General features: G+C 48.4%; 1 protein-coding gene and 2 long non-coding RNA genes across 5 annotated transcripts in view; 1 reads left to right on the top strand and 2 right to left on the bottom strand.

Moving 5' to 3' along the window:
* The window catches only part of PIANP (PILR alpha associated neural protein), a 37,584-nt gene extending 35,754 nt beyond the window's left edge, over window positions 1–1,830 (bottom strand). Inside the window, exon 1 of one of the 3 annotated variants that reach the window (XM_079960342.1) lies at window positions 1,623–1,830. The gene's annotated coding sequence lies outside the window, so the exon portion shown is untranslated. Of the gene's footprint in view, window positions 1–351; window positions 558–1,622 lie in introns of those variants that run through there. The other 2 variants (XM_079960344.1, XM_079960343.1) reach the window with 2 other exon arrangements.
* Window positions 1–18,639, bottom strand: part of LOC307206917 — a 58,130-nt gene extending 39,491 nt beyond the window's left edge. Inside the window, exon 1 of the long non-coding RNA XR_013834535.1 lies at window positions 18,603–18,639. This is a non-coding gene — a long non-coding RNA (uncharacterized lncRNA). The remainder of the gene's footprint in view (window positions 1–18,602) is intronic.
* The window catches only part of LOC307206918, a 249,753-nt gene that overhangs the window by 149,573 nt on the left and 77,696 nt on the right, over window positions 1–22,484 (top strand). The gene's annotated exons all lie outside the window — the stretch shown is intronic.

Raw genomic sequence — 22,484 nt, 5'->3', positions numbered from 1 at the left:
GGCCTGAACCGAACAGGCATTTCTTATGTTCGTCTACAGATCTGACACTCTATAGAGATGGAAAAACTGGGACTAAGAATACGAATGCTGGTGCTGTCCCAAAGTGTGAGTCCCTGCAGTGCTCCAAAGCTGGGCTGTGACTTCATGTTGATCGTGGATAATGCACTGTTTACAGAAATCCTCCAGCCTTTGCTCACTGAGGTTCTGAAGCAAAGTCTGGAGCTATCTCACCCTATGATGGTGTTGCTTCTGTTGAAGGCGAGATGCTTGGGGAAGTGTTAGCCTCAAATCTTGCTGGGGGAAGCGGTTTGATGTTCAACAGCTGACAAAGCGAACCTCACTACCACCTACCTGTGGATCAGATGGCCTGGAATCCTAACGTGCCTACGGATGTCAGCAAGCTTTGTTCTTCCACCTCTTGCAACAGCAAAAAGCACAGTCCAGCACACGCGCACTTGGGAGATAAGTGCTATTGAACTGAGCGGGTTGCGTAAACATGCCTAGGGTGGCACTGCAAATCCTGGGAGCCAAATGCATTTTCCTGTGTTTGGGAAGGGGCTGTCCAAGCACAGCAATGAGGTCCCCCCTCCCAGAGGGGCTGAATTCCCCCCATGGGCATCCACAAGCAGTCTGGAAGATTTCCTGGCATTGTGTTGCTGTGTGTGACGCATTCATTGCTGCCCTGGCTCTGGACTTTTTGCAGGACACCCACCCTGGCCGGTGCACAAGAGGGGCTCAAGTTATCACACTCCTCCCTCCCTGACATTCCTCCCTGCCTTGCTTGGTCACAGTTGTTCTTTGGGCACAACAGGTCTGGGTGCATCATGCATGTCAAGAGCTGTGGGGAGCTGGAGCCAGAGTTGCTCATGGAGCTGGGGCTAGGCTGCTGGATAGGACCAGATGAGGCTGCCAAGTACAAACCCAGAAGGAGCTTGTTTTCCTTCATCAAAGGAAGCATCCTTGATCTGTCTCTCTGTCTCTCTCTCATACACACACACACACACACAGAGCACACTGCACTGAACAGAACATCCCTCCTTGGTCCACCAAGCTCCACAGACCGGGCGCCCCAGGGCTCTCCACATCTCTCTCTCTACACGCAGGAAAGCCACGAAGTCCACGAAGCAACCCCACAAAAACACATTTGCTTTTTCACATTGTGGAACCCACGGAGGGGGGGGGATCTCTCCCTCAGACCCCACAGAAACCCCTTTATCTCACATCTTCAAAACAACCACCCTTTCTTACTTCCAACAGGAAAACGGAGAATTCCACCCCCACGGAAAACAAAACCGGGACTCGAGTGGACCCCGTTCCCCCACCGAGCACCCCCTCGCCTCTGCGCCTCCCCTCGACGCACTGGAGCCCCGCGGAAGGCGGGCAGCTCCGGACCCGACAGGAGCACCCCGCAGCCGCCCCCTTTGGGAAGCGTTGACCTAAGAGGGGCGGCAGCCCGAGCACGCCCCGCCGCCGCCGCCGCCGCCGCCCCATCCGCAGCCCTCTCTCGGTGGGGAAGGGAAGGCGCGACGGCGGAGGAGAGCCGGAGCCGAGAGCCCTGGCTCCGTCCCCGCCGGGCAGCGCGCCCGGGAGCCAGCCCGCTCGCCCGCCCGCCCGCCACTCACCTTCCCAGCGGCGGCGAGGGGGGACGCCGCCGGGCTTGGGGGAGCCCGCGTGCAGCCGCCGCCGCCGCCGCTTCCCATCTCCGCGCTCGGCGAGGCTACAGCGCGGACTGCGCGCCAGCCTCTTCTGGCGAGGCTGTCTTGTCCGCCCGCCCGTCCGTCTGTCTCGCTCGCCGGCCGCGGTTAACCCTCGGGCTGCCGGCGGGCCGGACCCCCGCCTGCTCGGCGCGCCACCAGAGGCCGCCCCCTCGAGCGGGAGGACGGGCGCGCGGGGCGGGCGGGCGCCTCTTCGCGCAGCCGGCGAGGGAATGAACGGGCAGGAGGGCGCGAGGGAGGGAGGGAGGGAGGGAAGGAAGGGGTCCTCTCGGGGAGGGGCCACCGGAGCCGGGGGGGGGAGAGGAGGCAGCCCCCGAGCGCGCTCCAAACCCCTCTGGAAGGAGGCGGAGGGGCAGCAGATCAGGCCACCCGCGCCCCGTCTGCAGCTGGGGCAGCAGCCTCTCCCACAGCCCTGTGGGCGCCCCAGAGCGCAAGGATTTTCTTTATCAGGGTGCCTCTGGGCATGTGCAGAGTGTTCCCAAGCAAGATGAGAGGTCCGCCTCCCGCTTTGGGGAGGAGCGCGAAGGGTTCCGTCCAGGGCAAGGGGGGCGGGGAGGGGATGTGTGTGGCTCCCCCCACCTGGTAGCCTCGGGACCTCTTGCCGTGGCGCAAGGAGCCAGGTCTCTCGTGTGCGCTCTGCCCCTCATATTTCCCCCTTCACACGACCTGCTGCCCCGGCAGACATTGCTTCTGTTCCCCCCAGCATCCCCCCCCAGCATCCCCCCCTCTCCCCCCCCCAGCCCAGCCCGCGTTGCTAGGGAGCGAGGCGTCTCCAAGGGCCCTGCCGGGCGCAGCACCTGTGGCTGAAGCGGCCTCCGCGCGCACTTGGCGCTCCAGCCGAGCCCGGGTACCCGGCGCGCCGCCGCCCCTGGAGAGACCGAGGAGGAGAGCCGAGGGGCGGGTGGGGCAGCGAGGACAGGCGAGGCAGGAGGAGAGCCCGCTCGGCCTGTTCTCCACCATCCCTTGGCGCTCTCCTCCTCCTGCCGGGCTAGGCTCTCCATGGCTGCTCCCGTTGCTCCCTCCGCAGCTCGGTCCCGCTGCTGTGGCGCTTCTTCCGCACCACCCAGCCGCCTCGCTCCTCCCCGCCGCCGCCGCCGCCGCCACTCCCGCTTCTAGCGACCCTCTTTCTTGCGCCGCCGTCCTCGTCTCCTCCCTGGCATCGGGGGTGCTTTTCCCCAAGGGACCCCCCCTCTCCATACCCAGTCCTCCTTCATCTTCGCCTGCTTCACACACCCCCCTTAAAAAGGCGAGCCTCCTGCGGTTCCTTGCTTCTCTTTTGAAGCCTGGGGGGGGGGGGTTTGCAAGAGGGACGGAGCGTGGCTAGAAGTCTGAATACACCGAGCGCGCACCCGCGTGTCTGGCCAGGGAGGAGGATTTTGGGTCCCGTCTCCGTCATAAGATTACCGTGCATATGTATTCGCCATTAGATGGAATTCAAGGCTCCCTCGGTCACACACCTCTTGGGCTCGGGGGAGCCTCTGGACCACTTTAAGATCCGCCCCCCCACCCACCCTACAAGGAAGCTGTCAGATGAAACATTGAAACTCTAAGGCTGTTCACACGTCGCGCTGCACACGCGTTCAAAGGGTCTGCGCACGTGTGCAGGCCGTTGCATGAAGGAGGTGCGTTCCAAAGCCAGCCCCTGGACTAAGCTCGGAATGGTAGGGAGTAGATGGGGAGTGCTGCTGCACACGCGTTTACTGCAGGCAGGTACGATCGTGTGAGGGTGTTCTTGTGAATGTTCCAAGCACGCATGGGCAGTATCGCTCGCATCGCAAGCCCTGCAAAAGTTCCTCTCGTCGCTGCTCAACAGGGAGCTGCTGCAGCCAGCCACAATTCCCTGGATGCCTGTAGCTATATTTATGCATTAGTTGCATGCGGAGCCTTGCTGTACTGAAGAAGGAACAAGGGCCATGCATTTACCCACCTCACCAGTTGCCCCTCCTTCTGCAACGGCCCGATGCGTCCGCCTGCAGTTAACCCCGGTGACCTGACCGCACCAGCAGGTGCTCCCACCTTGGGATTTCACTGCAGACAACCAGGTTCTCGGATGCAGTTGCTGCAGAAAAGAGTAGCAATGTCAGGGCAGAGCTAAAAGCACAGCCCTGCTCCTCCATCTACAGGATGAGCAATGCATCCATGGAACTGCATCCATGGGCATCCACGGAATTGCGAATGGCTGCAGCTCCCTCTGTTGTCTTTGTCCATGGAGTTTTCCTGGCAGGGATACTGGAGTGGCTTGCTGGTTCCTGCTCCGGGTAGATCATGTTTGGTCAAAACTCTCCACTATGACCTGTCCATCTTGGGTGGCCCTGCACAGCATAGCTCATAGCTTCTCTGAGTTATTGAAGCCCCTTCGCCACGGCAAGGCATGGTTGGACAGTGTTCTCGAAGCTACCAGCATGAGTTTGACCAAACTGCGGGAGGCAGTGGAAGACAGGAGAGCCTGGAGTGCTCTGGTCCAGGGGGTCACGAAGAGTCGGACACGACAACAGCTCCCTCTACAGGAGGGGCAGGGAAGTCTTTTTCAGCTGCACTCTCTCATGGACAGCCCTTCTGCACAGGGGACACAAGCCAGCCGTCAAAGTAATGGGGTGCGCACAATGAACAGCCTAAAGGAAGCACAGAAAATGCCCCGTCCATAGGCAATGTGACCCATCCTGCCCCAGGAGGCACACTTCAAGGTGGCAGAGTGGGAGGCAGGGCTGATTTGGCTACTTGGAAGTTTTGCTGCCCTGTGGAAATCAGTACAGAAGCTCAACAGGAGCACAGCACCTATATGCCTGGCTAACAGTTTTAACTGGCTTTTCTGACCACATCCAATTAGTAGGTCTGGCAGTTTCGGATCAGAAGAGGCTTGCAGCGTTTTGGAAATGGCAGGTGTCCAACTCGGAAGCTTGTAGTTGGGGGTGTCCAGGTAAGAGAGAGAGAGAGAGAGAGAAATACAGAGAATATCTCAGTGGGAGAGCATCTGCCTTGTGGGTAGAAGGCCTCGGGTTCAATCCCTCGCATTCCCTGCGTGAAGCCCTGGAGAGCCACTGCCAATCAGTGCAGAGACAATATTGAGCTAGTTGGACCAATAATCGTCTGACTCAATGCAAGGCATCTTGCTATATTCCTGTGATGTAGGGAGTTATTTATGCCTCATCAGATGATTAAACCCAAAGGAGTTTATCCCTAGAGAGTAGCAATTGCTGGCAAGAAAGTCCCCAGATTTTATTTTATTTTAAAGCCTTAAATTGTCAGACTAGAAATACAAGACACCGGGGTGGAGAATCGGTGGCAGATATTTACAACCTGAATATGGCATTTAAATGCTCTGAATCTTGTGCATATTCACTCAGAAGCCTGGGTTCCATAAGATGTACACTGTAGTAGTAGTAGAAGAAGAAGAGTTTGGATTTGATATCCCGCTTTATCACTAACCTAAGGAGTCTCAAAGCGGCTCACAACCTCCTTTCCCTTCCTCCCCACAACAAACACTCTGTGAGGTGAGTAGGGCTGAGAGACTTTAGAGAAGTGTGACTGGCCCAAGGTCACCCAGCAGCTGCAGGTGGAGGAGCGGGGAAGCGAACCCGGTTCACCAGATTACGAGTCAACTGCTCTTAACCACTACACCACACTGGCTACACCACTATACCACTCTTAACCACTATACCACATAGTAAAGGTTGCAATCTAAAGCTGAGATCCCACGCATGCATGAAGCCTGATCTTATCCATGTTTAGTCAGGAGTAAACACTACTGGCTTCAGTCACCCTCCATATGGCAGGTAAGGCAGCTGCCTCTGGTGGAAGATGCTGGAGTGAGACTCATTTAAACATGGCAGCGATGGTATCCAAACATAGACAAGAGCCAGCTCGTCCACCTCGGGAGCCACCTCATCAAACTGTGTGGGGTGCGCTCTATGTAGGGCTACCTGGAGCCAGTGTGGTGTAGTGGTTAAGAGTGGTAGTCTCGTAATCTGGGGAACTGATTACCAAAGTCCACGCCCCCCCCCCCAGTCCTCCACATGCAGCTGCTGGGTGACCTTGGGCCAGTCACACTTCTTTGGAGTCTCTCAGCCCCACTCACCTCACAGAGTGTTTGTTGTGGGGGAGGAAGGGAAAGGAGAATGTTAGCCGCTTTGAGACTCCTTCGGGCGGTGATAAAGCGGGATATCAAATCCAAACTCTTCTTCTTCTTTGAAGGTGACCCGGAAACTACAACTAATCCAGAATGCTGCAGTCAGACTGGTGACTGGGGGCAGCCGCCGAGACCATATAACACTGGTCTTGAAAGACCTACATTGGCTCCCAGTATGTTTCCGAGCACAATTCAAAGTGTTGGTGCTGACCTTTAAAGCCCTAAAAGGCTCAGCCCAGTATACCTGAAGGAGCATCTCCACCTCCATCGTTCTGCCTGGACACTGAGGTCCAGCTCCAAGGGCCTTCTGGTGGTTCCCTCACTGCGAGAAGCCAAGTTACAGGGAACCAGGCAGAGGGCCTTCTCGGTAGTGGCACCCACCCTGTGGGACGCCCTCCCACCAGATGTCAAAGAGAAAAATAACTACCAAACTTTTAGAAGACATCTAAAGGCAGCCCTGTTTAGGGAAGCTTTTAATGTTTAATAGATTATTGTATTTTAGTGTTTTGTTGGAAGCCGCCCAGAGTGGCTGGGGAAACCTGGGTATAAATAGTAAATAGTAATTATTATTATTATTATTATTATTATTATTATTATTATTATTACTGGGCAACAATATCTCCAGAGGTTTCTGAACGCATAGAGGACAGGCAGGCAGACCAGCCACTTTGCAGAACTTATAGTTAGAAGAGAAGATGGAAGCAGAAATAGATGGGGAGCTAATTACCTTTTACTCATCATCACCAGGCCACAGCTGTTATGTTACAGAATTTGTTACACTTCAGAAAACTGCGTAAGTGAAATAACTGCCAGTTTAGGCCACTTGGGATCCTTCTCCCCCCCCCTTTTTTTTTTTTTGCTCCCTTTTGCATCACATGTAAAAAATGTAATAAGTAATTGGGGCAGAATAAGGGCTTGGCAAGTCATCAGTTGAGTAAAGTGCTTCTGTCTCTTGGCGTTGTGTACATTGAAGCAGCTTCTGGAAGAATTACAGGGTTATGTAATGTGTGCCCCATGTAGCTGAGATATCTAATGGCCATAACAAGGAGGAGCTCCACAGGTGACTGACCCTCTTGCACTGAGTACTGGCTCCCCTGTCCCCCCCCCCCACTTTAAACCATTTGTTAATACTTTTGCTTACATGGTATGCAGCAAAGCCATTGGGACCACATACCATCTTAATTTCCTCAGGTGCCTAAATCTGCCCATATGCATGTAAATTAGCATAGGGAAAGTTTATACTAATTTGTGTTGTGGGCCTATTCCCTGAATTTTTTTTTCCTGGCAACAGCCAGGGGCTTTTAAAAAGATAACAACAAATGAAATATGCCATAAAAACAGCTAAATTGTTTTAGATTTCATTGCAGCAACAGTAGACGAGAACCATTTTGGCTACAGCTCAACGTGTTTTTATGTCAGCTGGTTTCAGTGGCCTCCCGCCATTTTCTCTAACAAGGGCTGGAGTCCCTGCTTCTGCAGAAAATGCGATGCTTTAGCCAGATGAGTTTACATTGTTGTTGTTGTTGTTGTTGTTGTTGTTGTTATATTTATATCCCCCATTTCTTCCAAGGAGCTCAGAGGCACACAGAGCTCTCCTTACTACATCCCTGTGAAGTAGCTTAGGCTGAGGAACAGTGACTGGCCCAAGCTTCATGGCTGAGTGGGGACTTGAACCCAGATCTCCCCAGTTCTAGTCCAAAACTTTAACCACTGTACCACACTGTCTCTCTATCACACAGGCACTGTCTTTACCCAGATAGTGCCTGCGACGTGAATGCTGAGGTACCACTTTCCCCAACCCTCAACTCTGGCACTATTTTCTACAAGTTTCATTTACACACTTTCAAAACTATATTCATAGTACATTCTGACAACTGCAGAGCCAAATTCCTCAAAGCCAGGGCAGTAGGTAGGGCAAAGGCGGTTCAGTCAGCTTTCTGAGAAGTCTGGCTTTAAGATAATGGAAGCCATTTCATGTCTCTTGAGTGTATAGCTGTTGTCAGCCTGTAACTGGCAGCACTCTTGCTTTATGTGAGGCATGTTTGCATGTATGTTTGAGCCCTTTGGATTCACAAACACAAAGAGTTTTGATGTTGTGGATTATCTCGGCTTCTCTGCCTTTCTCCAGCTCTTTCATCTGAAGCTCTCTTAGGACACATAGAAACCGTATTGACAAATCACGCCCTGCTAATCCATACTGTGCTTGGCTCTTTCCGTAGGCAGTTTCAAAGGAAATGCAGCTCTCTCTTCTGTGTTCTGCTGATTCGCCAAGGGCCATCACCACTTCTAAAATGCACAACTTTATAGATATTCTTCTATGCATGTCAGGGCAAAAGCCTGTCCGTCTTCTTCCAGGAGTTCAACTTCTTTCTTGTAGGCGTCTTCGGTTATTCAGGCATCTCCAGTTCTTTCCAAATTCAGAGGGTGTGTGCGTATTATCCTTTTGAAGAGCACAGAGCGAATTCGAAAATCCAACCAAAGGAAAGGTCAATAAAAGAGCAAATATCCAGACGATGCGAAGGCAGTAAAGCCTTGTGAGAGGCAAAGGAGAAGGATCCTGGAAATTGGGGTGAATGGTGAGAGAGCAAGCAAAACACTTCTGAAAATTATGCAGAAGGGCAGTGGAGATGTTAGCATGAGGGAAACAAGTTGTTCTTTAGATGTGCAAGTAGGTTTTTTAAAATTATTATTTTTAAAAAAGTGAGTTCTAAAAAGGTAAATATGACAAAGTGGTGTTAGATTTTAGACAAATGAAAACACAGTTATCATGTCAGAAGGGTGCATGGCTGTGGGTCTTTGTGGAGTACACACTTGGTGGCAGCCCTGAACTTGTTGCTCGGTTATGTGTGAAATTATGTCGGAAGGTGAGAGATTAGATAAACACATGATGTGGTGTCATGGATCAGGGATGATCTAAACGAATCAACATGCTTCTCACACTTACACCTACTCCAGGGGAGACTTTGGGCTCATTCCAGCCTGTTGTTTTATTGCAAATGTCTGCAGCAACATGTTGCCGATGCATTAAAAACACATTTGACGCGGGTGTATCCACACACTATCCTGCTGTGACAGTTGTTCCGTGCTTCCCCAGTGCTCCAGCGTGGTGTAGTGCTTAAGAGCGGTGGACTCGTAATCTGGTGAACTGGGTTCGCTTCCCCGCTCCTCCACATGCAGCTGCTGGGTGACCTTGGGCCAGTCACACTTCTCTGAAGTCTCTCAGCCCCACTCACCTCACAGAGTGTTTGTTGTGGGGGAGGAAGGGAAATGAGATTGTTAGCTGCTTTGAGACTCCTGAAGGGGAGTGAAAGGCGGGATATCAAGTCCAAACTCCTCTTCTTCCTGGTGCATTGACACTTTTGCTCTCTCCGTTCCATTGCCCACGTTACTCCCAGTTTTAAGAGGGGCCCAAGTTGTTTTTGTTGTCTTATTCCTCCCTACAATGTATATGCGCATATCTTTTGTCCTGGGGCAGAGGGAATTGCTTCTCTGCATTTAGAAATGGAGGCAGTGAGAGATTTTACTTTCTTGGGCTCCATGATCACTGCAGATGGTGACAGCAGCCACGAAATTAAAAGACGCCTGCTTCTTGGGAGAAAAGCAATGACAAACCTAGACAGCATCTTAAAAAGCAGAGACATCAGTTGCCAACAAAGGTCCGTATAGTTAAAGCTATGGTTTTCCCAGTAGTGATGTATGGAAGTGAGAGCTGGACCATAAAGAAGTCTGATCGCCAAAGAATTGATGCTTTTGAATTATGGTGCTGGAGTAGACTCTTGAGAGTCCCATGGACGGCAAGAAAATCAAACCTATCCATTCTTAAGGAAATCAGCCCTGGAAGGACAGATCATGAAGCTGAGGCTCCAATACTTTGGCCACCTCATGAGAAGAGGACTCCCTGGAAAAGACCCTGATGTTGGGAAAGAAGAAGGAGATGACAGAGGATGAGATGGTTGGATAGTGTTCTCAAAGCTACCAACATGAGTTTGACCAAATGACTAAACAGCATGAGTTTGACCAAACAAATAAACAACAACAACATTTACAGTATGTTTCAAGTTGAACTGAAAAAATTGCAGTGGGAATCTGTTTCCTAGCATTGATGTCATCACCAAAGTATCCCTCTCTACCTCCACATTCTAATCCCCACCCCCAAACTGGTGGGCATCGCAGTGGGCATAGCAAGAGTCAGAGAGCTAGAAAGAAATTGCAGCAAATGACATGCTCACTGAGCATTCGTCCTGCTTTGGTTGCCCAAACCTTGTGCTGTGGTTATTTAAGGAGCCCTTGTTCTAGTTTGCTTTCTGGGATGTTAGATGATGTTGTGTCAAGAAAATATCACCCTACACTTTCCAGTGCATTTCACCGTCACTTTCCTTGTTGCAAAAAGTCTGGTTTTTTGGAGGAAGCAGGCTTGTTGCTCGTGAGCTTCAAATCCACTTTAATTGCATAGCCCAAATTTGCTGGCATGTGACTGAATCCTGACCAAAAATAGAGACAGTCTGGAAGTGCGCACTGACTCAGTGTTTTGAGTTGCCATGCTAGATGCATATGTGGGTGAAGAGAAAACACAGTTGCAAACAATGAACACAAAGGAAAAGTCTGTCTTCACCCTGGGGTCCAAATTAGATGTTTGTTTAAACACAGATTTTTGCTGCAATCATTTTTCAAGTGGGAAGATGGCAGTGAATTTAAGGAGAGAAGAGGGCAGGAGAGTCAAGTGCAGGGAACCCCTTCCCCTTGCCTGCCTCGCCTCTCAACAAGGGTTTCTCTCCTGGCCAAATCACATTTTGATTATTGGAATCTGACTGCATACCCTCTAACATTTCTTCAATGAAAATAGGGATGTCCTATTCCATTATTCCCCTTCATGGATCACTGCCTTGCCGTGGCGAAGGGGCTTGAATAACTCAGAGAAGCTATGAGCTATGCTGTGCAGGGCACCCAAGATGGACAGGTCATAGTGGAGAGTTTTGACCAAACGTGATCCACCTGGAGCAGGAACCGGCAAGCCACTCCAGTATCCCTGCCTAGAAAACTCCATGGACAAAGACAACAGGCATATAAAAGTTATGATGCTGGAAGATGAGCCCCTCAGGTCAGAAGGCGTCCAACATGCTACTGAGGAAGAGCGGAGGACAAGTACAAGCCTGCACTGTCCCCAAATCTGGGTTTGGGGGAACCTGTACAATGGATTTAGGGGGATCACAGGGAGAAGAGAGGGGGGAAAGTCCCATTGTGGTCCACTCATGCAATTATTTAATTGAATATCACCCTATGTCTGCATGTCGAGGTGCTGTTAAAAGCATAGCTACAACGGCCGCTTGTAAACACTACTTGGGCAGAAGGTGGAATCTTTTAAAATTATAGGCTACCCACAACCAGTAGCATTTGGTCGGGGAAGGCACTTAGCATATCTCCCAACATTGACATCGCTGTGGCTTACAAGAAGGTAGAGGAGGAAGGAGGTGAGGTTGATGTGGTGTGAACACACTGGCATGAGCACCAGTTTGGCTGCACTGGTGTGTTTGCACTGTGCCAACCTTACTCAACCCTGCCAGCACCAGCAATGTCAGTAATGGGAGGTCATGTAAGTGCCAGGACCTTAACCTGCCGACAGTGCTAGCTGCAACCCAACATGGAAACCCTATGCATAATCCTACTAAATATAGTTGGTTTAATAGTAGTATTAGGCTAGCAAGATCTTGTGAGATCTTCCTGAAATCTCACAAGATCTCATGAGCTCTGTAAGATCTTGCAAGAGCTCAGTGAGATCTCACAAGATCTCATCAGAATCTGCCATTGTTGCTGCCAGGCACTGCTGCACAATCCAGGTAAGGGAGGCTTGGGCGGTGGTGAAATTCTCAGCATGTTGTACGCTGAAAGAAAATTATATGAAAATGATGTACCGGTGGTATTTGACTCCGAGTAAGCTTGCAAAAGGGATGCGGGTGGCGCTTTGGGTTAAACCACAGAGCCTAGGACTTGCCAATCAGAAGGTCAGCGGTTCGATCCCCGCAACGGGGTGAGCTCCTGTTGCTCGGTCCCTGCTCCTGCCAACCTAGCATGTCAAAGTGCAAGTAGATAAATAGGTACCGCTCCAGCGGGAAGGTAAACGGCGTTTCCGTGCGCTGCTCTGGTTTGCCCGAAGCGGCTTAGTCATGCTGGCCACAAGACCCGGAAGCTGTACGCCGGCTCCCTCGGCCAATAAAGCGAGATGCGCGCCGCAATCCCAGAGTCGGTCATGACTGGACCTAATGGTCAGGGGTCCCTTTACCTTTTTAAGCTTGCAAAAATGTATAAGACAAGTGCAAATATCTGCTGGAAATGTAAGCAAAAGGAAGGCACCTTCTATCATATGTGGTGGACCTGTAAGGTTCTAAAAGCATTCTGGGAAATGATAAGGTTTATAAAAACATAATGAAGCGTTAAACATTGAGAAACTTGCCTATACGGGACTGCCTTCAGATGTCTTCTAAAGGTTGTATAGTTACTTATCTCCTTGGTTTGGGGGTCGCATAACTGAATACCCTCCAGCATTTCTCTGATGAAAATAGAGACGTCTTAAGGAAAAGTGGGACATTCCGGAATCAAATCAGAAACTGGGGTGGCTTCTGTAAATCCCTGGAAAATAGGGACACTTTGAAGGTCTGGTAAGCTAACTCCCTGGTTAGGGCCCCACAGATACCCACAATTTCTCCTTGTGTTTTGTTGCAGGTATAGTCTGCAAAATGTTTTTCACATAACAACAGTGCACTAGCATGGGATTTGTTCTGCTTTATTAGTCGTTATCCAATGTATCCCTGTTGAATTTGCAGTGTCCCAAGCACAGCGGAATGATGAGGAGTACGTGCCACATACTCTATATTACTTTATTTACACTTCAAAGCTGGTAGATTACAGAAAAACATCTTGCCTCTGCCGGAGCAGAGAAAGCATCCTCTCTCCTCAAAAGCACGGAGAGAAACACTGTGAGAACAGTGAAAAACAGGAAACCAGTGTACGTCACATCCAGTCTCCTTTCCCGTGAGAAACTCCAACAGCAATTGACTGTGGAATGTAAACATTGTCTTGTGACAAGCATTTCGCTGCACAGTGAAGAAAGCAGAAACCAACAATCCCTAATGCTACCACGTTATTGCTGTTGGGAGGGGCTAGAGAGCAACAAAAGCAGGACAAAACAACAAGAAGCCCCAACAATTTGTGGCATGAAAAGGTATGGGCGGCTCCCAACAGAATATGAATAATAATAATAATAAAGCAACAAAGCATCAAACATTAACAACTTCCCTAAACAGGGCTGCCTTCAGATGTCTTTTAAAAGTCAGTTGTTTCTTTCCTTGACATCTGATGGGAGGGCATTCCACAGGGCGGGTGCCACTACCGAGAAGGCCCTCTGCCTGGTTCCCTGAAGTTTCACTTCTCACAGTAAAGGAACTACCAAAAGGGAACCGCCCTTGGAGCTAGACCTCAGTGTCCGGGCTGAATGAAGGGGGTGAAGACGCTCCTTTAGGTATACTAGGCCAAAGCCGTTTAGGGCTTTAAAGGTCAGCACCAACACTTTGTGCTCGAAAATGTACTGGACGCCAATGTAGGTCTTTCAGGACTGGTATTATATGGTCTCGGCAGCCACAAAACTTTTACAGGTGAGATAATATTGAAAATGGGATTGTGTGTGACTATCCTGATAGCATAATGATTGCAAAACATCAGGCAAGTGCCATGAAATTAACATCTGGAGGGCCTAGTTACAGCAAAGTGGTGTGATTCAAAATTTTGCTGTCTTTATGCAGTCGACAAAATGGACATGCTAAAGGTTATGAGCATTGTGTATATGGAAACATTGGCACCCCAGCAGAACTCAAGCTGTCTTATTACGAAGCCTCTGGGTTGTACATGCAATCTTCCAGATCACTGGGCCATGGGAAGTTCTGGTGAAGGCGATGTCGTCGTATGTCTCTGGGATTGTGCTTGTACTCTGCTCTGTGTGGGGGAAGGGCAAGTGAGAAATGGGTTCCACAAAGTCATCAAGCTGTTCCAAAGATTGCTCAGTGTTAGCTTTTCTGCGAGGAGTCTGCTGCAGCGCCCACAACTGTGACATTATAATTGGCAACCGAGTTGGTGGTGTGAGGGCTGTGGAAATGGCCGTCATTGTTGCCTGTGTCATGGACTGGCTGGATGCAGAGGAGTCAGTGGGAGGCACCAGCTGGGGAAACCTGAAGGGAACTCCCAGGGGAGGAAGGCTCACAGCCAGGGGAATGGTGGTGGGACCACAGTGAGTGGTCAGAGGAAGAAGACGGGGCAGACGGGGAGAGGCGGTGTCAGAAGCTGAAGAGGCAACAGGGTTTGGTGAGCAGGAAGAGTCTGGGGCAGAGAGCAGTCCAGAATCAGAGGCAGAAGCGGAGGCTGCAGAGGTTTGGGGCCAAGGGGCAGAGATGAGGCAGACTGATGAAGCAGCTAAAGGGTCTCCTCCTGCTGCTGTGACCAGCTCCGCTCCTCCCTTCCCCGGGTGAAGAGGAGCCTTAGAGAACAGTGGAAAGTGGGGGCCTTCAGTCCTTACAACTAGCTCATTGGGGCAAGACATACTGGGAGGAGTTGCTGTGATCACTAGGCCTGAGCTGCTTTGATTCTTTGAAAAAGGGCTTAACTTCACTGACACTTGTGAGTTATTCCTGACTTGCCCCCACTCCCTCCTTGACAGCATGTTAGCTCTTTCCGCTTTCCTACTGGGCATGCCTAAGGAGCTTGATGGTGTTATGCCAACATGGGCTTAAGGGCCACCTGGTGAACCAGGACCTTAGAATTGTACTATCTGTCTCAAAACCCTGTGCTTAAGGACACGGTAAACACACGTCCTCCTCTCTGTGTCTGTGGGAGAACAGAGCACCTATTTGTGCGAGTGATTATGAGGCCCCAACTACCATGCGATATTAAACCGGAGCAAACAATCTGTTGCGCCATTTTGGGGAGCTAAAGAGGTGCCCAGGGCCCAGAAAGGAGCTTCAGGTGAAAGCAGCCAGGAGCGCAGGGAAGCAGCCAGTCAGGAGAGAAGGGCTGAAATGGTTGTTGAGGCGGCCTGGCTTTATCTGACTAATGAAAAGCAGCAAGCGTGTCGGAGAATGTGAGAGCAGCGGATCGATGGAGAGATAAAACCTGAGATGAAGGCAGCCGGGGGGGGGGGAGCAGACTGGTGGCGCTCAGAGGAGCGGGGGAAGAGGATGTGGGAGAGCAAACAAGGGCGGGAGTTTTGAGTGGCGGCGGTGGCACTCCCTCACATTGCAGGGAGGGCAAATGTTAGTTGGGTGCAAAAATTAATTGGATTGAAGCGGAGGCTCTGCACATCCCTCTGGAAAGCGATGGCGGGTCTTGGTGTGGGGCAGTTTCTCCAAGCAGATCAAAAGAAGCGGCTTGTGGCTTCTGTGCGGTTATAATGGGGCTGCTGCCTCTGCTCTGAGCCAGGAGCAGGCAGGTGGCTGTGATCCACAATGGGGAACATTATGCTCTTGTGCAGCAGGGGCTGCTGGTGTGGGAGGCAGGGAGCCCAACAATGAGTAAAGTCAATAACAGGCAGAGCCCACTAATTTTAGCTTTGTTCTCCTCCTCCTCCCACCTGAGTCTGACAACAGTGAAACAAACCAAGAGAAGAAAGAAGCCAGGTCCAGGCCCCAAACAGTTTATAAGTAAGAAGGCAGGCAGGTGTGGATTGGCTGAGCCCTAACCCCAATGGAATAGCCTCCACTGTCTTTTTTTTTTTTTAAGTAATATTTATTGAAATTTCAAAAAGGTTACAGAGGTAAGAAAGAAAAAAGATAAAAAGGTAAAAAGGTAAAAAGAAAAATACAAAATACAGAAAAATTAAACACAATTAAAAATAAATCCATCATTCCATAACTTATCTTTCATTTACCTGTTTCGCTGACCTCCCCACACCTCCCTTTTTTGTATTCCAGTTCGATTGATTAACTCAGCAAATCCTTTCCCTCTTTATTTTTATCTTAATCCCTTATCTTAATATGTTATAACTTTACTTTCTCGCCAATTAAAAATCCATTTTCACCTACTCCTTTCTAGCGTTACTGCTAAGAACCCCTTGACTTCATTCCGACATCATTCTAACATTCATTAATTTTACAATACTTCTGTAAATAGTCTTTAAATTTCTTCCAATCTTCTTCTACCGACTCTTCTCCCTGGTCTCGGATTCTGCCAGTCATCTCAGCCAATTCCATATAGTCCATCACTTTCGTTTGCCATTCTTCTCGGGTGGGTAGTTCTTGTGTCTTCCAATACTTCGCGATGAGTATTCTTGCTGCTGTTGTTGCATACATAAAGAAAGTTCTATCCTTTGGCACCAATTGGCTGACCATGCCCAGGAGAAAGGCCTCTGGTTTCTTCAAGAAGGTATATTTAAATACCTTTTTCATTTCATTATAGATCATCTCCCAGAAAGCCTTAATCCTTGGGCACGTCCACCAAAGGTGAAAGAATGTTCCTTCAGTCTCTTTACATTTCCAACATTTATTATCGGGCAAATGGTAAATTTTTGCAAGCTTGACTGGTGTCATGTACCACCTGTAGATCATTTTCATAATATTCTCTCGTAAGGCATTACATGCCGTAAATTTCATACCTGTGGTTCACAACTGTTCCCAGTCAGCAAACATAATGTTATGTCCAACATCCTGTGCCCATTTTATCATAGCAGATTTTACCGTTTCATCTTGAGTATTCCATTTCAACAGCAAGTGCCTCCACTGTCTACACACACTGACACACACAGATAACTAATAATAATACTAATATGCCACCCATCTGACTGGGTTGCCCCAGCTATTCTGGACAGCTTCCAACAAATGGAAACACATCAAACATTTAAAAAATCCTTATACAGGGCAGCCTTCAGATGTCTTCTAAAAGTCAGATAGTTGTTTGTTTCCTTGACATCCACAGGGTGGGCGCCACTACCAAGAAGGTCCTTTACCTTGTTTCCTGTAGCTTTATTTCTCGCAGTGAGGGAACTGGGAGAAGGCCCTCGGAGCTGGATCTGTGTTCAGGCTGAATGATGGAGACTCTCCTTCAGGTATGCAGGGCCAAAGCTGTTTAGGGCTTTAAAGGTCAGCACCAATACTTTGAGTTGTGTCTGGAAACCTACTGGGAGCCAGTGTAGGTCTTTCAAGACCGGTGCTATATGATCTTGGAGGCCACTCCCAGTCACCAGTCTGGCAGTCGCATTCTGGATTAGTTGTAGTTGCCAAGTCACCTTCAAAGATAGCCCCATGCAGAGCGCCTTGCAGTGGTCCAAGCGGGAGATAACCAGAGCATTTACCACTCTGTCGAGACAGTGCACAGGTAGTAGGGTCTCCACCAGCATACCAGATGGAGCTGGTAGACAGCTGTCCTGGACACAGAATTGACCTGTGCCACCATAGAAGCTGTGAGTCCAAAATGACTCCCAGGCTGCACACCTGGTCCTTTAGGGGCACAGTTACCAGGTAACCCACCACACCTGCCTTACCCCTGTCCCCCCGAAACAGTACTTCTGTCTTGTCGGGATTCAATCTCAATTTGTTAGCTGCCATCCACCCCGCAACTGCCTCCAGACACCCACATAGGACATTCTCTGCCTTCACTGGTTCCAATTGAAATGAGAGGTGGAGCTGGGTATCATCACATGTACACACACACTCTCTGGTACAAATGGATGTCAGACTCCCTAAAGCAGATTTTGCCAACTTAGTGCCCCCAAATGCTTTTGACTCCAAGTCCCCTCAGCTGCAGCCCATCAATGAGGGTGTTCCACATTCTGGGAACTGCAGTTGTTATATCCTATAATTTGAGTATGCCTTATAGTGGCTCCCTTCTGGTCTGATAAAACATACTCACCTAGTTTTGGGGAATTCTTTGAAATCAATGTGTTCCTGTCTAACTTTTGAATTACATTTCTTTTCTGTGGGAACTGATAGATGGGCAGACAATGAAAATGGGTCATGAAGACTCTCATTATGGCCAAAATGTTCTCCAACACTGGAAGAAGAAATCCTCTCCAACAATCACCGAAGAATAGAAAACTTCAATGCGCTTCCCATGTTTCAATGGGCAGCTTATTATGGAGAACAGCTACCAAACACTTATTGGGAAATGTGGATGGCATAAAACGATCTGGGGTCACCAGCATGGTGCTTGTAAGTGCCTGTGTGCCTGCCAGTTCCTCCTGTGAAAGGTCTTAGTAAACATCACCATAAAAATCCACAGTGCCTTCTCTCCCTGCTCTGTTCCTATTTGAACTGTCTCATCCTCTCCTACAATGAATATGTACATCCCCTTTAAAATGTCCACATTTCTTTGGATGCTGAGGAGATGCTTGAATTACTAAGGAACTATTTTGACAGAGAACTTGTGGAGGGAAAAGAATTACGCCTTCTCTTCCTGTAGCAACATCCTCTAACAATGTAATTCGAAAAGATGTTCATCGAAAGCTTTAAATGCAAACCTTTTTGAAGCTTGAATTTCACAAGTATGGACAAATGAACGATCTCACAAAAGGAACATCAATCTAGAAGAAAAGGAGTCGCATCTTCTATTCAACATGTTATCCTTTCATTGGCTTCATTGGAACCCAGCCCTCCCTCAGGCAGCTGGTTGCACACTTTTGAGTCCTGATATAGGAGCCAACTCCTAGAACCCAAGTCTTTGCCCCCTCAATAAAGTACAGTGGTACCTCTGGTTAAGAACTTAATTCGTTCTGGAGGTCCATTCTTAACCTGAAACTGTTCTTAACCTGAGGTACCACTTTAGCTAATAGGGTCTCCCGCTGCTGCCACGCCGTCGTCGTGCAATTTCTGTTCTCATCATGAAGCAAAGTTCTTTTTCTTCCTTTCTTTCTTTGAAAAGTTTTTATTGTTAAAATAATTCAGCATTAATACACATATATTACAAATATACAGGCACACAAACATACATTTCATACAATCCTTAAAAGTGTTCAAATATACGTACACTCAATCCCACATATAATTCCTTTTCCCCTCACCCCTCACCCCACCTTTGTGTTAGACTTCCAATCTACTCAATTGCAATTTCTTTCCACTTCTATTACTTTCTTTCACACACCTTTAACCTAATTTCATACTTCTTTTTCTATTACACATTGTTATCCATCTTATTTAGTATTTCAGTATTTGAAACGGAACTTGTTTATTCTAATAGGAGTTCTGATTTTTCGATATGGTTTTGCAAGTATCTTTTAAACACCTCCCAGTCCCTGTCTATCTTCTCTTTTGAGATCCTTCCAAGCAAAGTTCTTAACCCAAGGTACTATTTCTGGGTTAGCGGAGTCTGCAACCTGAAGCGTATGTAACCTGAAGCGTCTGAAACCCGAGGTACCACTGTATTTGAAGGGGCCGAGCCCCCCAAAGTTGATGGGCTTTGCCATTCAAATAATGTATGTGACCATGTCATGTGGTCAGTTATGTGGGGTTGGGGTTAGCTGTCTCCCCCCGCTCCAATATTTTGTTTAAGTTGGCACTCTGCTGGACCAGTTGGTCTATTGGCCTGATCCAGCAGGCTTTTCTTATGCGTTTGACTCAGATTCCTAGGAATGTAAATGACATAAGTCAAAGAAATATCAGTGTATGGTCAACATTTATAAATGATCATCGTTCCTGGGAATCATAACATGGGGGAAAATTAGGAATACTTTTTTATTGTCAAATTGTATTATTAAAAACAGAGGTTCCTCGTTGGCAAGGAAGGGTTTTTTTACACTCAACCGGTGTATAATTTTTATGAAATAATAAATAAATAAGGGAGGTGTACTCTGTACGCATTTGTGCCCCTTATTCCTTAGATACTTCACTGATACCTCATGCAATTTCCCACCCCTGAGCTCTTTTCATCCCTCATCAGGGGTGCCAACTTGAATAAAATATTGTGGGGGCCTAGCTAAGTAAGCCCTGCCCTGCACAACTGATCACATGACACAGAGCACACACACAATTTGAATGGAAATGCTCACCAATTTTGTGGGAGCCCAGCCCCATCAAATATTTTAACCCTAGATAAGAAGAGAATCGAGGTCCCTTCTCTATGGTGCTACAAAATAATCTGTCCATTGACTTCCCTCTCCTTCTCCAAAACCAGCAGAGTTTAGTGCAGGGGTCAGTGAACTTTTTCAGCAGGGGGCCGGTCCACTGTCCCTCAGACCTGGTGGGGGGCCAGACTATATTTTGAAAAATAATAATGAATGAATTTCTATGCCCCACAATTAACTCAGAGGTGCTTTTTAAAGAAAAGGACACATTCTACTCATGCAAAAACACGCTGATTCCCAGAACTATCCATGGGCTGGATTTCAAAGGCGATTGGGCCAGATTTGGCCCCCGGGCCTTAGTTTGCCTACCCATGGTTTAGTGGCATCTTAGAAACTAACAAATACATTGTGGCATGAACCACTTCATTAGTGAGGCCAGAACCACTTTTACTGAATTTAGGGTATTTTGTTCTGGCTGAAACATCTTCTGTTGTTTTAGTTGTTTTCGTAATTCAAATTTAGTTGTTTTCGTAATTTAAATTGTTTTATCTGTTTTCATAATGGTGTGTTATATTGTCATAACTTATCACCTGGCAACTTACGGCGAACAGTTGGCTAAAAATAACTTACAAATAAATCGGAGGGACAATTACTTTCTTTAGTGAGCAAGCAACGTATACCCAGTTCATTGAGTTCAGAACTCAGTGTCAAATTTGCTCACGAATTCCAACATAGCTGCCTCACGCTAGAGTTTCCTTTCGAATTTTCGGCATGTAGGGATGGTTCTGCTACAGAATGTCCTAGGAAATTTCAATGATCCCTCGCTGCTTCCCAAGCGCTACCATTTTAATGTCTTCCTTGCTAATGCCCCATACTGTGCTAAAATGGAACATTTCTCTCATGCTCCTTACATAACTTGGTGAGTCTTCCGGCGGATTCTCCAGGAAACTAGTAATTTTGTGAAGGAAACTTGGGAAGGAAAGTCATGTCGCACAGCCACACATAAAACACCTTTAGAACGCTGGACCTTTCCAAAAGGCTACACTTGGCTACTTTTTAATTAAATGCCTAGAGAAAGACTTCACACATGACTCGGCAAGGTGAATGGCTGTTTGATAGTGGGCTTCAGCAGTAAGACTGGGCACCGAATTTTAGTGTCGCCACGTGTTTGAATTCCATCCTTCTTAAATAATTTTTAATGCTGGAATATTCATAAACTAGGGTATTGTGAAATCAGGCTTGTGTGGTGAATAATGTGATGGATTTTGTGTGATACTACTATGTTTGCAGCCCTGCCTAGCCCTCATATTCAACAGATGACCTTGAGAAAATCACCATCCTGCGGCCTGTGCTACCTCACAGTGTGTGTGTTCACATTATTGCCCTAGAGAGTAGTGCAGTTATTTCTCCGCTCCCTATTATGCCCCCCTGCAACATCAGCAGTGGGACACAGGTGGCGCTGTGGGTTAAACCACAGAGCCTAGGGCTTGACAATCAGAAGGTCGGCGGTTCGAATCCCCGCGTCGGGGTGAGCTCCCGTTGCTCGGTCCCTGCTCCTGCCAACCTAGCAGTTGGAAAGCACGCCAAAGTGCAAGTAGATAAATAGGTACCACTCCAGCGGGAAGGTAAACGACGTTTCCATACGCTGCTCTGGTTCGCCAGAAGCGGCATAGTCATGCTTGCCACATGACCCGGAAGCTGTCTGCGGACAAACGCCAGCTCCCTCGGCCAATAAAGAGAGATGCGTGCTGCAACCCCAGAGTTGGTCACGACTGAACCTAATTGTCAGGGGTCCCTTTACCTTTACAACATCAGCATGGCTTCATTAGTGTCAGATTCATTTCTGTTTGCACTGACAGGGCGGGATATCTTTACCCGATGCCGGGGTGAGGAAACCTTTGATGGCCTAATCTCCTAGTGAACCAAATTTGACAGGTGGGTGATGCAATCCTAACCATGTCTGCATGCACACCATGCATTTAAAGTACCGATATTTACACTCCCCAGAAATCCTGGGAAGTGTAGTTTAAGGGTGCTGGGAATTGTAGCTCTGCAAGGGGTAAGCCACAGTTCCAACTATTCTTTCGGGGCAGGGCGGACACCTATTAAATACATGTCGTGACTACACACACCAAAAGTAAGCACTATTGAATCTAGTGGCGTTTACTCCTGGGTAATTGCAGTTTGGACTGCAGCCTTAGGCTGGAAGTGTTGATAGATCAATAGTTCAGTTTAGTTTATTACATTTTCATATTGCTACACACACCCAAAATGAGTCCTGAAGCAATTTACAGGACAATAAAATACAAAAATACAATACACAGTGGCAAGTTCATTAGCACAAAAAAGATATGGAAATACTAAAAGTTTTCCTTAAAAAGAATTCCACTCCTAACTCCAGAATTGCCACCAAAAGCCAAACTGTTAATGTTCTTCAGTTGGCCAGCAGACTAAAAGTGTATTCATCTGTTGCTGAAAATATGACAAAGTAGGGGCCGGGAAAGTTTCTCTGGAAATAGCATTCTACAATTGGTGGTTCTGTTGCTTGTTGCGACAGACAGACAGACAGACAGACAGACAGACAGACAGACAATATCGGATGGTGTCTTACTGT

Source organism: Podarcis cretensis (assembly GCF_951804945.1).
Source record: "Podarcis cretensis genome assembly, chromosome: 17".
Taxonomy (NCBI): domain Eukaryota; kingdom Metazoa; phylum Chordata; class Lepidosauria; order Squamata; family Lacertidae; genus Podarcis; species Podarcis cretensis.
The sequence above is the reverse complement of the archived record's forward strand: the minus strand, read 5'-3'. Positions and strand labels throughout refer to the sequence as shown.